Genomic DNA, 6,208 nt, shown 5'->3' on the forward strand with positions numbered 1-6,208 from the left:
TTGATATATTTACGGTAGGAAATTTACAAAATATCTTCATGGAACATGATCTTTACTTAATATCCTAATGATTTTTGGTATAAAAGAAAAATCGATTATTTTGACCCATACAATGTCTTATTGGCTATTGCTACAAATATACCCCAGCGACTTAAGACTGCTTTTGTGCTCCAGGGTCACATATATAAGAATCAGGTATCAGATTCATGTATATCTTCTTAAGAAAGAAGAAGTTTGTTCGTTTTTTTTTAAGAACATCTTTTTTAAAAGATGAAAACAGCTTTGGTGTTGTCTGATTGTATGGCAGTTCTTGCCAAAGGCTCACTGATCAACTCAATATTAAACACACCTCAAAAGTATCTTTTTGCTCGACCTGCAGATTAATCTAATGATCATTATAAACATGCACACTATTTTCTTTGTGACTGGCTTTCGGGAGTTCAGTACTCAATGTCACATTTTTAATGCTCCATGTTTTTTAAATAGTTACTTTCAAAGAGCCTGTCTCAAGATCTCAACTTTCTTGCACTTGTCCCAGAACATAAAACTAGTTATCCAGCAGTTCAGCTTTTAAGAATCTTTACTTAGACCATAAGAAAAACAGTGAGGGAAAAGCCACTGTGTTATTAAAGGCAGAAATATGTCTTATACATATTAATATGTACATACACTTTTAGAAAAAAATGGTCAAAAAAAGTTTTACCTTTTTAAAATATAAACCTTGTACCTAAAGGGTGCATATTAATATCTTAAAGGTACATATCAGTAAAAGGCACATATTAGTTCCTTTTGAAGCTTTTGTACATTGTTCTGTTTTTACTGTGGTGATTTTAAATGTAACTTTTTTTCTGCTTGTGGAAAAAAACTAAGTTTTTTGTAAGAATGTCTAGGATTTAATTGTTAGACTGAGCTAATGAAATGTTGCTTTTTAATTAGAAGCAGTATTCGAGTTAGAAAGTGGAGTAAATAAATGAGAAAAGTATCTGCTTCAGATGCCTTAACTTTTTAATTTCATCTATAGTATTGCTTTGGCAACAAATACAATTAATTATATCGCTTGTTGTTGTTACAGTTGCCTGTTTTCAATTTCTCAATTTTATTAGTATTGTGAAGTAAAAAGCACAATTCAAGAAAGAAAGAAAGACAGAAAGAAAGAAAAATAAATAGTACACCCCAAAATGAAAAGTGGGTTATCATTTACTCACCTTTGTGTCTTTCAAAACTTTCTTATGTATAGCATATTGTCTGAGCTGCTCTTTACTACAAAGTAAAAGTAAACAGCTGTCAAGCAAGATTTTTAGTTAAATTTAGTTGTAAAATGGCTCAGAAGATTGGAATACAGTTCATGAGTCATATTTCCTTTTATGAGGCTATTATGGTGCTGTTTTTGCTCAAATCCTCTTTTGTTTTCCACAGAGAAAACATAGTCATTCAGGTTTGGAACGACGTGAGGGTGAGTAAATGATGACAGAATTTTCATTCTTGCATGAACTATTTCCTTTAAGCTCACAGCAACTGGCAGTAAAGAGAGCTCATGCTGTGCTCAATTTAGTGATTTTGGATCAAACAACCAGGCCTCGAGCCATTGATAGTTTCAGTTCCTCTTCACGGGGGAGTAATTAGTACAGGTGTTGCATTTTTCACTCCTGGGAAACCAGAATGTGCAAATAAAATACTGAAATATTATCTCATGCAAACAGCTCGTATGGCAGTGGGATGTGGAGTGCTATAAATATGATTTGAGTTGATTCGTACTGTGATAAATAATTTTTCAATGAGATCTCTTCTGGAAGATTTTTACCAAAAAATGTACACATTATTCAAAGGCCAGTACAGATGCTGATGCAACAAAATGAAAATGCCAGCCACTTTGGAGGTGAGCTACACTGAGAATCCGACACGAGTGAGAGATATTTTTATTTTGATTAATACTTTGCTTCAAGGATGGAGGCTGAAAATAAGCCCTGAGCACCAAATCTCATCTCACCTTCTCACCCCCCTCTTCCTACGTCTGACGCTCTTGATTAATGACACCTCACCACTAAAGGTTTCTGCTGCGGGTTTTTTTTTATGTGAATTTAACATCTGAAAGGACAGTTTTGTGTAATGGCTAGACTGCCTGTCATCACGTATATTTTGATAATCAACACTGACACCTCTATGATTAATCATCCACAAACAGGAGTGAAGTGTGCATGAGGACACAATTATCACCTCCCACAATGCTCCAACACAAATGTTTGTTTCCTACAGTCATGTAACATGTTCCCAGAGTTTTGACAACAGCGAACTGTTAAAAGAGGATAAAAAGGATTTTTAAAAAGTGGAAATATGCTTTCAAAAAGTCTACAAGAAGGCTAAGAAGAAGAAGAAGAAGAAGAAGAAAAAAAAATGAAAATTTGCTGAAAATGTACTCAACCTTTGTTTGAGTTTGTTTCTTCATAGGAACAGATTTGGAGAATGCATTAAATCACTTGCTCATCCTCTGGATGTAAATGGGTGCCGTTACAATGAGAGTCCAAACAACTCGTAAAAACAATAATCTGCATGACTCCAATCCATCAGTTAATGTCTTGTGAAGTGAAAAGCTGCATGTTCATAAGAAACAAATCCATAATTAATACTTTTAAACTTTAAAAGTCGCTACTGGCAAAAATACTTAAAATAGTCAATAATCCATAATATCGCTTCCTCCAGTGAAAAATCCATCCTCTTTTGTCCTCTCACGTCAAAATCTTTTTAAAATCAGTTTTCATTGAGCATGTTTCTCTCCTGATTCAGACAAGACACCTTTTTCACTGCAAAAAGCAATATTATGGAGGAGTCATATTTTACCCAGAAACAATAGTTTTTAAGTTAAAAACATCTTAATGGTGGATTTGTTCATTACAAATATGCAGCTTTTTGCTTCACGATACATTAATTGATGGACTGGAGTCATTGGATTCACTGCCGAGGATTAATTGGTGAGTGAGTGATGTATTGCTGAATTTCTCCAAATGTGATGTGATGAAGAAGGAACTAAGAAGAAACATCATCTTAGATTAGCTGTACATTTCTTGCAAATTTTCATTTTGAGGTTAACTCTTCCTTTAATATACACCTGGCTGTCATTTTCTACTGAACTAAGACCTGCCTTGAAAAGTACTGTGTAGCTATATTTTAAGGGTGCATTTCTCCCTGTAACATTAACATAGCATATTTTAGACAAGACAGAAATGATCTATTGCAATGAGCAGTATGTTAATAATGCAGCTTTTTTCCGTTGTGTGGAAGTCAAGCAGACTTGAAATAAGACAGGGATTTGTCAACATTACAATACAAAAGTGAACAGAAACTACGTCAAGTGAACACAAAGAAGCCATCAGCACATCAGTTTTCCACTTTTCATGCAGAGCGCTCCTCTGTGACATTTCTGATGATTGAGTATTCAGAATCTCTCTTCACATAAAGTACAGCAGCTCTTGCCAAGCACAAATTGCTTTTGTAACATTTTGATTTTACTAAAATAACACTGGAGGGGAATAAAGTCGCAAGATTTTCCCCAACTGAGTTTAAAGCTTGACAGGCTGTTAAATTCACAAGCGCTGAATATCAAAGCGACAGCTTCAATACAGAGGCTTTTGCTATTAGCAGCTGCTTTCCCAATTCATATTTTTAAAAAGTTTGCATCACAGAAATAATTTATATTTAAAAAAAATATTGCAATAGAAATCAGTTCTTTAAATTTATAATAATATTTCACAATATTATTGTTATACTGTATTTTTGATCAAACATATACAGCCTTGGTAAGCATAAGAGACTTCTTCAGGATCAACAATCTTTTTATTTTATTTTACGCCAATAAAAAAAAAAATCTTACCGACCCCACACTTTTCAACAGTAGACTAAAAATGGTTACTTTCATATTTTTGATTATCTGAGATGCTATTTAACTCCTGCAGACATAGGCTTTTGAGAACTGTCTGATTGTATCTGTATGGCATCAAGTCTGAATGCAAAGGTTTTATAATATGCTTTTCTACTAAAATGCCTTCATAGTTTTTTGAAGGCACCATTGATTTATCCTTTGCTGCCATAAACCAACACATGTCATTTAGCAGATATTTGAATTAAATAAAAAATGCCATTGTTTTTCAGTTTACTAAAGCACACTTGAATTTGTTCTTGATCATTAGACATTACGTTGGCACCATGGAAGTCTGTATGAAGCAGTTTCCCTAGGAGGTTCCTTCATACAAACATGCTGCTGCCTGTGAAGTCACTTACTGACTGGGCAGCAAAACAGCTGCATTTGGCTTCAGACAGCTTCACACATCCTCTGATGTAAATCTCTAAACTTTGAATTTTGCAGTGTTTCAAATAAGAGAGATTTGTAAGAGTAAATGTTGCCATAATGAACCACACCGTATATGTCTTTACAAACGTGTATGAGAGCGAGAGGAAGAGAAGATGAGAGGTGAAGTATACAATATGATTTACATTAACCTACTTTCCCCTCCTCATTCTGAATTCAGCCGTCGGTGCACTGGGATCACACTCTTTCCTCCCTGACATAATGCTGAAAACAACATAGCATCTCCAGCCACAGCTCAGCAGAGACTGTTCCAGATCTGCTCTCTCCATCCAGCTGTGTGTCACTGGCAGGGCCAGAGCTGTGGCACAGAAGGCTGATATCTGTCCTTAGTTGGGTGGATTGAGGGAGCTGCTCTGCACAACTGGAAATCCAGCGGATATATTTAGAGCATGAGGACAAGGTTGTTCATCTTGAAAATGACTGTGACTCTGGGCAACCTTGATGCCCTCTGCAGCTCCACAGGAGAGCGTGGCCTGGCTCCGTTTACTGAACTCGCTTAAATCCACAGCCAAGCTGCTTTGATTCCTTCTCTGTCAGAGGACTTATACGTACTCAGGTTGGTGGAGAGCAGCTTATCAGACATGAATGAAATTAATATTTTTTGGTACTGTTTTTCAAATCAAGATGATCAAAGGACAACTCAACTGGTATTTCACTTTGAAAAAGGTGGTTTTGATGATATTCTTTTTGTCATGTATTTTATTTTAGGTGTTGTAATGTTTTGTTTAGACTTGTTTTATCTTTAGTCTTATCTAAAGATTAGTTCTATCTTGTTTTTAAAGTTTGTGCATGTATGATTTTACAAAATTATGAAAATATAACAAATGTAAAAATATATATTATTAAACCCTTTTTAATCATTTAACATCATTTAAAAAAAACTATCAAATCTATAATTTTTTAACAATTTAAAATAAATTAAATTTTCAAAACTAAATCAGTAAAGTTAGAGATGTCGTCTTTTCAGTGTTTAGTAGATTTAATAGATTTTTAGGTCATGCTTTATTTTAAGGTCCAATTCTCATTATTAACAAATTATTAACTACAACTTTTTCCTCAATAAACTCCTAATTTGCTGCTTATTAATAGTTAGTAAGGTACACTGTAAAAAAAATTCTGTAAAATATACGGTAAAAAACCGGCAGCTGTGGTTGCCGGAATTTTACCGTAAAAAATTATGGTAGCAACATTTTAGGTTTTACGGTTTTAACTTAAATTTACAGTTAAATACCGTAATTTCATTAACTGATATAATGTTAATATACCAACCTATTGAAGTACTGAAATCTGTTTTGTACCTTTGTAATTTTGTACCTTTGTAAAAGATGACATTAACTTACAACAATGACAAACCATGGTTCACTGCAAAACTCAGACAGCTCCGTCAGGCCAAAGAAGATGCTCACAGGAAGGGGGATAATGTCTTGTATAAACAGGCTAAATACACACTGGAAAAGGAGATCAGAGTGGCAAAGAGGAATTATTCAGAAAAAATAAGGATTAAATTCTCTTCCAGTGACTCGGCATCAGTGTGGAAAAGTCTAAAAGAAATCACCAATTACAAGACACCATCCCCCAGCACTGCGGAGAATCAACACCGGGCAGGCGATCTGAACGAGTTCTACTTTTCACGGTCATTTTTTACAGTGTAGTTGTTAAGTTTAGGTATTAAGATCAGGGATGAAGAATATGGTCATGCAGAATATGTGCTTTATAAGTACTAATAAACAGCCAATATGTTAATAACATAGCATGCTAAGAAGCAACAGTTAATAGTGAGAATTGGTCCCTAAAATAAAGTTACCGATTTTCAGTCTTAAGCTTTAAAAAAAAATCATTATAAAAATA

Source organism: Sinocyclocheilus grahami, unplaced genomic scaffold (assembly GCF_001515645.1).
Source record: "Sinocyclocheilus grahami isolate Dianchi unplaced genomic scaffold, SAMN03320097.WGS_v1.1 scaffold1187.1, whole genome shotgun sequence".
Classification (NCBI taxonomy): Eukaryota; Metazoa; Chordata; class Actinopteri; order Cypriniformes; family Cyprinidae; genus Sinocyclocheilus; species Sinocyclocheilus grahami.